The following is an 11,216-nucleotide window of genomic DNA, read 5'->3' as shown; positions in this document are numbered from 1 at the left end:
ACATAAAAGTTAAAGTTAGCTCTTTAACTAGGAAACCCCTTTCGACATCGCATGTGATGAACTAAAACTAAATCCTGGACAAAGAATATCATAACTTACAGATGAAAAATATCTTTAAGGGTTACTTGTAACGGGGTCATATCAAACGGTCTAAAGCAGGTTCTGATTTAAGTTCTCCCCCAAATTATTATTATTATTATTTTTAATCTGGTTCTTTTTTTTTTTCTTTTTTTTATTTGTGACCGAAACTAGATCCATCCCTTGCAAAGAAGTACTTTTCTTGTGAGTTTTAAGTGTTATAAAGTGTGCTTTTGCTTCTGTTTTGTGTCACATTTCCTCCATTGAGATGTAAAATGTCTACAGAATAATAAACATATACATGATAATTAAAATAACTGTGGACATGTGTATATGGCCAAAAGTATCTATTATACTATAGGATTAGGAAGTAAGAAGGCCATAACCTACAAAAATGTATTGCGACAGTTACAATGGCGTAAACATACCAGTTTAAGATCGTTGAGTGAAAGAAAAAAAGTCAAGTCACTGATCAGTTTGTGTCTACAAATGGCGTAAACTTCAACGCCCGCGTGAGCATTGCAGAGAATGGAATTTACGACTGTCGATTATTGATCAATGTAACTAGGAACATGCATGAAACTGAATGCCTAAATTTTAAATCTCTTTTTTTTCCTCTCATATTCTCCTTAACACGTGCGTTTCGTTTGGGAAATGTTTTGAAATTAGAATTGGAATTTGGATTTGAAATTTAAATATTACAATAAGAATTGAAAAATTGTTGGAATTGGAATCTCTCAATTCCATTATTGATGTGTTGTTGGCAAATTAATTGGAATCTACCAATCTCAGCCCACAGATCGGGTGGACCAGTTTGGCTTAGCAGCGGTCGGGTCGGGTCGAGATGTTTCAGGTCGGAGTTGGGTCGGTAATGGGCAGGGTCGGGCCGAGACGTTTCATGTCTTTCGGGTCGTTAACATGTCGGGTTGAGACGTTTCCGGGTTATAACGGGTCGGGTCGGTAATGGTTCGGGTCTGGTCAAGAGTTATGGGTCAGTTACACGGGCAAGATCAGGTGAAGACGTATCAACTCATTAACAGGTCGGTTCAGTTCGAGACGTTTCGGGTCGTTAACGGGTTGAGACGTTTTAGGTCATTAACAGGTCGGGCCAGGTCGAGACGTTCCGGGTCGTTAACAGGTCGAGATGTTTCGGGTCGGTAACGGGCTCGGCCAGGTTAAGATGTTGGGGGTCAACGGCGAGCCGGGTTGGGTCAAAACGATACAGGGCGAAGCGGTTCGTATCGAAACAATGCGGGTCGAAGGGGTTCAGGTAGAAACGGTGCGGGACGAAACAGTTTGGGTCGAAGCGGTTCGGGTCCAAACTGTGCAGGTCGAAAAGGTACGGCCCGAAACGGTTTGGGTCGAAATCGTGATGGTCGAAATAGTTCGGGTCGAAATGGTACGGGGCGGAACGGTGCGGGTCTAAACAGTACGGATCAAAACGGTGTGGGCCAAAAAGGTTCGGGTCGAAACGGTGTGGCCCGAAATGGTACGGGCCGAAACCGTACGGTTCGGATCGAAACGGTGCGGGTCGATTCGAACGACATTGGTTGAATCGGTTTGGGTCCAAACGGTGACGCTCAAAACGGTTGGATCGAGCCTATGCTTTCGAAACGGTTAGGTTTGAAGTGGTGGAGGTCGAAACACTATGGGTCGAGACGATACCGGTTAAGACGGTGTGGCTTGAAACGGTTCAGATCGAAACAGTGCGGGTCGAAACTGTACTGGTCAAAATGGTGTAGTCGAAAAGGTGCGGGTCATCGACGGGGACAAGACGATAACCGGGAGTCGGGCATGATTAACACCTTAAGATTTGGAATTCAGATTCCAATTCCGTTGGATTCCACTAAACCAATCCACTATAGATTAGTTAATTCTTTCTTACGCTATGTGTAATGGCCTCACGCCACTAGCCACATTAAAATTTGGGACATTAAAAACCATGTTGTGGGCCCCAAGGGCTTGTTCGTGAGCGTGGGAACAGATGCGAGAGTAGAGTGCAAAAATCTAAGTGTTACCCTGTTGATCAGCCATGCCAATGAGAAGCCTCCAAATGAATGGAGATTTCCGTTACGTCACACCACGACACTTTTTCTTAACGAACCGGTTAAAAAATGTGACCTCATTAAATTTTGATTTTAACTCTTTAACCTTTTTATAATTATATGTTAATTCTAACTGTAATTTTCTTATTTTACGGGTTAAAATAATCATTTTAAATTTGAATTATTATTATTATTATTATTATTATTATTAATATATGATAATAAACCAATTTATTATTAATATATTATTATTATTACTCTATATCTTAAAATGCATGGTCGGTGGACCATGCATTTTAAGATTCATCTCCAAATTTATATATTTTACACATTTAACTCTTATCTTTTGGTTAGTTACATCTTGACTCTTTTAACTTTTTGATAATTGACAACTTTGACCTCTCATTTTTTTTATTTAATAATATGACACCTCATTTTCTCCAACATTTCAATTCTTTTTGTTAAAATTACTTTTACGATTTCACACCACAACGTGCAAGACATTAAATTATTCTTTTATCTATGCCTAACCATGTTAATGTCATGTGTGACAAAATAAAAAACGAGTCACGTCACACGCGAGCATCACGCGTTAACGTCATCATCGTAACGTGTGTAACGAAGTCGAAACACAAGGATGCCGCCGCAACGCGTGGCACGGGTCAAAAATCTAGTTATTGTATACTATTAAAAAAAAAACTAAATGAACAGTAAATTTTATTAATAAAGAAAAAAGTAATTATTTGTTTTAAAGGCTTTTTTATATGTGTTTTTTAGTGGTTTTTTATATGTATTATTTGGTTTTTTATATCTCTTATATAACTTGCGTTTGTTTTTGATCCATGTAAATCACGTGTCGGTATTCTTTGGTCATATCAAGATTTTTTCTTTATGGGTTGTGGTAACGAGTGTAGGTGGCGTAAAAAAAACAAACCAATACCAATCAAATTCCCGCTGTGTTGGTATATTTTTTGTCATATCATGATTTGTTTTAGTTTTTTCTCTATTGGTTGCTATGACAAGTGTCAGTACCGAAGTTAAACGAACTAATACCCACCCACGACGCAACGCGAGGATTTCCGGCGCAACGCGCGGATTTAATAGCTTGTATACTATTAATAAAGAAACTAAATGAAAATTAATTATTTGTTTTAAAGGCTTTTTTTATATGTGTTGTTTAGTGTTTTTTATATGTATTATTTGGTTTTTTATATATCTTATATAACTTGCGTTTGTTTTTTATTCATGTAAATCATGTGCCGGTATTCTTTAGTCATATCAAGATTTTTTCTTTATAGGTTGTAATAACGAGTGTAGGTGGCGTAAAAAAAAACCAATACCGATCAAATTCCTGCTGTGTTGGTATATTTTTTGTCATATCATGATTTTTTTTTAGTTTTTTCTCTATTGGTTGCTATATCAAGTGTTAGTAAAGTAGTTAAACGAACTAATACCCACCCATGACGCAACGCGAGGATTCTGGTGCAACGCACGGATTTAATAGCACTAGTTATTATTAATATATGATATTAAACCAAGTGAATGAACAGTAAACTTCAAGAGGTATTTAGGGGTTTTCTTGAGCATTCACATTCTATCCATCAAAATATGTGAGGGGAGGTTTTTATATTATAAAGGGTATAAAAAGTGGTTGTGAGTGGAGGAGAGAGAAAATGTTACTGTTCATCTGTATATTTGAGGGGACACTGTTCACCCACTATAATTTTTTTTAATATATATTGAAAGTGGTTGTGAGTGAAGGAGAGAGAAAAATGTAATGATAATATTATTTAATTGAAAAGGAGAGAGAAAAAATATTTGTTTTTAGTGAAAATATATTGATATGGAAGTTGTTTTTTAGTGGAATGTATGTATAATTTGATGGATTGGATGTGAATGCTCTAACACACTAAAAACCCCACCGCTCCCCATTCAGGCCGTACAAAGAGAGAGAAAGAGTATGCGGCGACGGAGGGAGAGAGAGAGCGCGACGGAGGTAGAGTAAGCTAGAGAGAGGCACGGCGGTGATGGAGGAACCGGTTACGGTTCCGGCCGACGGTAATGTTGTCGATCGTTGCTGAAAGCAAACTTGACGGCCGGGGGTTCTAGGGTTTGCGGCGACGGAGGGAGAGAGAGAGCGCGACGGAGGTAGAGTAAGCTAGAGAGAGGCACGGCGGTGATGGAGGAACCGGTTACGGTTCCGGCCGACGGTAATGTTGTCGATCGTTGCTGAAAGCAAACTTGACGGCCGGGGGTTCTAGGGTTTGTGACGGTATGATCGGTAGTCTTTGGTGGCGGCGAACGTGGTCTGTGACAGAGAGCAACGAGGTATGTTAGATCGGATGCTGCGCCAACTCTTACAATGACGACGGTCAAGCGGTTAGGGTTTCGACCAACTTCCGGTAAGCCCTTTACTATTGCATGTTCGTTATTTGGTTAGATCGGGTGTCCCTGAACCTTAATCCGATGACTAATGTTGGTTGGATGAGTAGGTAACATCCGGTTAGCTTCCGACGAGGATTCGGTGAACGGGCAGGCGAAGATTCCGGTGAACAGGTTAGCACACAACACTCACAAACCATTAGAACCCATACACTTGGTTTATTATCATATAGTAATGTGTGCATCAGATTGTAGTTAAGTTAAATATATAAACCCACTGAAATTTGGAATGAGAGATAAAGAAACAAAAACAATTAATTAAATAACAGAATCACAAAAAAAATATCATTTGAGTAGAGTAATTGTTTTGAAGTTCAATATACAGAGTATTACGTTAGCTTTTTTTGTGTGATTTGAGTGTTTTTCTTGGGCCTGAACCAACAAATTTTTCTGTTTAGCATAAATTGAAGTTAAGGTAACCTCAAAAACAAATACTTTTTTTGGCGAGTTTTACATTGAGTCAGTTGAAAAAGGGTCCATTTGGTACCAAAGGCAAGTGTAGATAACATAGTTGAAATGATAGTTTTGTTAAGAGTAGTTATTTATATAGGATTTTGATGCTCGTAACTTTTATGATATGTGTAACTGATTCCTCTTTTTGCGTTTTAGTGATTTTATGTGATGTATAGAGGGGCAATCGATTCCAACCGAGCTTCGAAACGAGGATGCTGCTCTTTGTTAAGCGACTGACCTTGAAGATGAACGCACTGCAGGTACGGTTCATTCTATATCTTATATATAGTCAGAGGCGCAGCATGTAAGGGGCGGGGAGGGGGCGCCCGTCCCCCCGAACTTTTCGGTTAGTAGTGTTACGTATGTGTTTTTCGTATAGAAATTTTTAGGGATATACGTTTTCACCCCCCCGAATTTAAAAAAAAATTATGTATATACGTGTTCGACCACCTCGGTTTTATAATTTTTTTTTTGTATATATGTATTCGACCCCCGGTTTTCTATTATGTAGCCCAAATAAAATACTTAATTAGCCCAAATCAATTTATTATACACCAAAATCATACAAGCCCAAAATAAAAGCCCACCATCCCCCAAAAAAAAAAAATAAACCCAAATTCGGTCCTGGTGGAATACGAGCATAACCAGTCGCACGCACAGAACAGAAGGGGGAAAGAAACCCCAAATCGCTGCTGACCTGCTGTTGTTGTTCGAGTCCGAGGGCAGGGGTCTTGAACTTGCTCGATTTCTTCACGAATCACGGCTCATCCTCAGGTATGTGTGGTCTTGTACTTGTTCGACTTCTTCAATTATCTTTAGGTTTAATCTAGGACTTCAATTTATATTATATGATTTAGGTTGAAATTGGGGGTGAATTTTAGCCCTAAACTTGTTGAAATTGTCAATCGTCGACGGATTCTTCTTGAATCTTCATAAGGTATGTGTTTTTAATCTTTAGGTTTAATTTAGGGTTGCAATATATGTGATTTTGGTTGACATTTGGGGTGAAATTAAGGCCGAATTTTTGCCCTAAACTTGTTAAATCTTTATGTTAACTTGAAATTTGGGGTGATTTGTTAATTTGTTATTAGATTATGCTATGGGATTGACCGGCTGCTGCTGTGCCTGCTCTTGTTCGACTGCAAGCTGCTGCGCTACTTGTTGTGGTCTTGTTTGACTTCTTCAATCTTCATAAGGTTAAAGGTATGTGTTTTTCTATCTTTAGGTTTAATTTAGGGCTACAATTTATGTGATTTAGGTTGAAATTAGGGGAGAATTTTAACCCTAAACTTGTTGAAATTAGGGGTAGAACTATAATTCTTCAGGCAGAAATTAGGGCAGAACTGAATTTTAGCCCTAAAGTTGTTGAAATTAGAGGTGAATTTTAGCCATAAACTTGTGATTTAGGTAGAAATTAGGGGCAGAACTGAAATTAGAGCTGCAATTTATGTGATTTAGGTTGAAATTAGGGACAGAACTATAATTCTTCATCCAAGTGAACCGGGTACCCCACCTTCCTCTTCTTTTTAATGTTTTGGTGTCTTTGTTCAATTGTTTGTTAAACAATGTTTAAGTTTTAATGTTTGAGAACATTTTTTATTTGATATTAGCGTTTGACCCGACCCGAATCGAATCTCCGACGTCCGACCCGAACATAGAAAAATTTTTTTAGGTCCGGTGCCTTCCGCCCCCCCGAACTTTTTTTCCAAGCTTCGCCACTGTATATAGTTAGTTATATATAACACACTTTTGTGTTGGGTTTGTAGCATAAGATAGATATATTTGCTTTGTTCAATCTGGGCTTCAGGTTGGGCTTAGCAATCGAGTTGAGTTTGGTGGTTAAAATATAAAAGGAAACAAGAAACTTATAAAAAATGAGGTCTCTTGACTTGCTCAGGTGGTCTCAGATGTCACACCATTTGCCTGGAAGGATGGATACCGAGATAAAGAACCATTGGCATTCATATCTGAAGAAGTAAGCACACAACTTGGATAACAAGAAATCTCAAGACACAAAATAAACAAACACCATGTACAAGAACAGTCTCAAGTCTTGAATCTTCAGAATCAGTTTGCTTACATGTCGGAATAAAAAGACCCGCCGCAAAGTGATTACACAGTTTTAAAGCGCGTCACGTGTTTACTTGGTAATTAGTTTTAGGTAATTTAGTTGTTAAATTTGTTGACGTGTTAGATTCCTTTGCGTTTGGAATTTGTAACGAGGGCTCATTGGGATTTTATTACACTTAAAGAGAAGTTTGCGAGTTCTGATGAATTTGAAGCAATTCCCTTTGAAAAAAAGCATTTCTCATTCTTGAAAAAATAGAACTTCTCCCCCCTTTTTAGTGTAGAAAAGCCAGCCATCATTTCTCTTATATAATTTAAAAATATAGATAACCAATCGGAGTCAACAGATGCATACTTTGGTATGGAAGCATGCAAATTGATTATATTTTTGGCTTCAATACATATAAGTATTATGACCAAACTTTGTTGTGAACTTGTGATGGTAAATCTGCATTGAACGTGTCAAAATATTTTTCAGACGTTTCGTGTTATATTGTCAAAACCGAGAACGAATTGGTTTAGCGCGCAACGCGCGCACCGGGTATAAAATTAGTTGATTTAATAGGTAAAATAATGTAAGTTATTTATACTGAGTAGCCTATAAACAAAATATTCAAATGCGCACACACACAAACGATTAAAACCATATTATATCTCATATTTCATGTCAAAAAGATATACTAAAATTGCGACTCCAAGCATCCCAAATCGAAAGATACACTACACCGCACGACCACAAATTAATTACATCACATCATATATTAAGATGCCTCTTATCACTCCCAAGTAATCCAAAGGCTCTTCCACATAAATATCATAATATAACAAGGTAGATATGTCATGATCACACTGTCGGTTTCATGCTATTAGCACAACAATGATATGCATGTGGTCAGTGGCGAAGCTTGAGATTTTCGACCGGGGGTCGAAAACGTATATACCAAAAAATTTCTATAAAACCAGAGGGTCGAAAACGTGTTTACCCAAAATTTCTATACGAAAACTACATACTCTCCACTATTGAGCGAAAAGTTCGGGGGATCGGCCGTCCCTTCCCACTCACTAGAAGTTGCGCCCCTGCATGTGGTACCTACATTGGTAGTTAACTATATGATCGTTATATGAATCTAGGGTTATGAGGTTGCAAGACAAACACATGATCCAAACTCGTACCAAAGTCTATTCACCTTATATATGGATCCCAAGTTAAATTCAAACTATGAGATGCATGCGATTTGATAATGTTTCTAAAATCGTATCATAACAATATTTTTGTTAGAAAGTTTTCAAAGTTATTCCAAAAACACAGATCAATTTTGCTTAAACGAAGGGATACATTGTAACATGAAGATGTCATAGTGAATCTCAAAAGATATCATCAATATAACAAAGCAAACAAGGGCAAGGCTAAAAATATACGAACATCACCTAAAAAAAACTTTTAGTAAAATGTAATTTGCGCACATGTGGTTTGAGGACGGGATCGTAAATCCCCTTTTTAATTCTCGCATGCTAAGTCCCTAAGGTTTACCTACTTTTGGATGATGGGTGGATGATGGGTGGATGATGATGATGATGGTTGGGTTTGCCAAATGAGTCCATGTGGTAAGATTACAAAGATACCTTTCTTATTACCGTTTATTTAATAGGAAGATAAAGGGAGAGATGCAAACTAAAAGGTAGGTAAAACACAGGGACTTAGCATGCAAGAATTGGGGGGGGGGGGGCAATGATCGTGTCATTAAAACAAAGGGACGCAAATTGCACTTTAGTCAAAAACTTTTAATGCTTGATCCGCCCAAGTGTTCAACAAAGCCTACATAAAACAAGTTAACCTAAACTATACTTATTAAGCATTTGTCATTCTTTTCACATTCTAAGATCTCAAATCCTCGAATAGTTATTTGTGATTATTACTATTAGTATTACTATTAAGGTTGGTTCTGTTATATAATAAGTCAGATCAAGGTTAATAACGAGTCTATAAGACAGCTAACACTTCTAATTAGGGTGTTCATCGAATTTTTTCCCTCGAATTCGTATTCGATTCGAATTCAATTTAAATCTACCAAATTCGACTCGAATAAAAAACCCAATTCGTATTCAATTAAAAATTCGAATTCGAATAAATTCGATTGGTGATTTAGATTCTTTAAAAACATGTAAAAACTATCAAAATGAAACATAAATTTTAAAGCAACCATAAAACACGATAACATATTAAAACAGTTTCAAATAAAGTATCATAAATCTAAAATTCAAAACGAGAAGTCAGGAATAACCACTATACATTACAAGTTAATATTTTTAGTGTTAGAAATCTATTGATAGATTTGTTACTTAGATTTTAGTTATGGGCCATGTAGTTGGTTTGGTAATTGGTAATTTTAATACTTGGAATAAATTTTGAAAATAATTTATAGTATAGCCTAATAAAAGTTATATATGTATTATATATAAAAATAATAAATAAAAATATATAATTTTTATTCGAATTTCGAATCGAATCGAATTTGAAAATGTAAAATCGTATTCGATTCGTATTGAATTACTTGACTCGAATCGAATCGAATTCGAATTCTTATAATCGAAACGAATTCTTGATAATCGAATCGAAATTAAATGAATTTCGAATTTTTCGAATTCGAAACGAATTCTAAACACCCCTACTTCTAATAAATCAAGAACAGTTTACAACATTGTATTCTGGGAGATGTCCAGTTTCCCCAAAATATGATTTAAAAACGTTTAAGTTGAGTAACGAATGAAATTATTCAATTTAAAACAATAAACAGATTTAGTAAAATCACTTTCTAAGTAAATAATTTTAATACGAAAATTACATGTTTACTTTAACAAATTAATTCAAAAACTCCTTTAATTAAATAAAAACAAAAATATTGGCAAAACAACAATCCCGTGTAGATATTGTAGACTGTAGAGTTACAAACTGAGGTGGGTTTGTGACTTCTGTACCATGGTGCATGACTCCATGGGTTCTAGCCTACACGAAAACACACCCACAAGGCCACAACCCTTAAGCCCAGCCCAATCACAGAGCACCCTCACGGCCCGTTTGTTCTCTTTTAATTTATCTTTCACTTAATTGTCGTTTGGAAGGAAGCAACATATGAAATGACATCCATCTTCACTAAAAACATAGCTTTAAGCCTTTAAGCTTTATTTAGTTTGAGTAATCGTTTACTACTCAACTTTATTTTATTGGTTGCCACAAAAAATTATTTATTACTTTCTGTTTCGACAATATTTTAATTTCGACCCCTCGCCAACAAAAAACCCGCAACGTATTTGCCTTGCAAGTTTGAGTGACTCTAAGAATGCTAATGCGTCATAAAAACTCAACTAAACAACCTCTCCTACACCCTTTACGAGAACCTCACAATTGATTTTGAACAAGAAAGCAAGAAACGAAGCTACCTTTGATTGGTGGCTAAACTTGGACCCGCTTTGCTATATTCCCCGTCACGGATTGCTTCTCTTCCTGTTGTGTTTATTTTAAGGGGTTAATAAAGATTTTTCTAACGGTGGGTTGTTGCTAGAATTATCAGTCGTGCTAGTTTGACCGAGATCTTCAACTTCTCCGCTTCTCAAACTCAAATCTTTATAAATGAATTTCCATGTTGGCTTGTCTTGTTTTTTATCTACCTAAAGGGGATTTGTAAGGACCTGCAAAAATGTCCCAAAACGATCCGTAAGTGGAAACCCGGACCCCCAAAACCCTAATGTGCATGAAAAAACAAGAAATCAAGAAATTTGGGTTTCACGCGGGCCGCGTAAACCATAAGAGAAGTTTACGCGGGCCGCGTCAACTTAAATTTGACCGGATAAGCGTGCCGGGCCATGTGTCGCACATGTGGCAGCCCTACTCGTGACACACAAGCCCTACACGTAGACTAGGTGGCCCTCGCAGGCCGCGTAAGTGTTTATTAAGTTTTACGCGGGCCGTGTAAAACTCATTTTTCTGCTATAAATTGCCTGTGCATGGGACTTGTTCTGTGCTCGAAAATTTCAATCGAAAACAAATTTACTGCTCAAAATCATAATTTTACTTAGGGAAACGCTGCCGCGGATACAGGGTATTAACTCGATCACTGCTACGATACAATGTCC

At 37.1% G+C, this 11,216-nt stretch overlaps 1 long non-coding RNA gene across 5 annotated transcripts; it reads left to right on the top strand.

The window, feature by feature from the left end:
- The first annotated feature begins 4,043 nt into the window (after positions 1-4,043).
- Positions 4,044-7,319, top strand: LOC110937059. 5 transcript variants are annotated; one of them, XR_002590518.2, is made up of 7 exons: positions 4,044-4,525; positions 4,616-4,679; positions 5,175-5,278; positions 5,684-5,792; positions 5,876-5,955; positions 6,110-6,221; positions 6,926-7,319. It is a non-coding gene; the product is annotated as an uncharacterized LOC110937059 (long non-coding RNA). The 5 variants fall into 5 exon arrangements; XR_002590517.2 differs by having other exon boundaries at positions 6,916-7,319; XR_002590519.2 differs by lacking the exon at positions 5,876-5,955 and having other exon boundaries at positions 6,916-7,319.
- The last annotated feature ends 3,897 nt before the right edge of the window (positions 7,320-11,216 follow it).

The sequence above is a fragment of the Helianthus annuus genome, chromosome 4 (assembly GCF_002127325.2).
Source record: "Helianthus annuus cultivar XRQ/B chromosome 4, HanXRQr2.0-SUNRISE, whole genome shotgun sequence".
In the NCBI taxonomy this organism is placed as follows: domain Eukaryota; kingdom Viridiplantae; phylum Streptophyta; class Magnoliopsida; order Asterales; family Asteraceae; genus Helianthus; species Helianthus annuus.
This window is presented reverse-complemented; position numbering and strand designations above follow the sequence as displayed.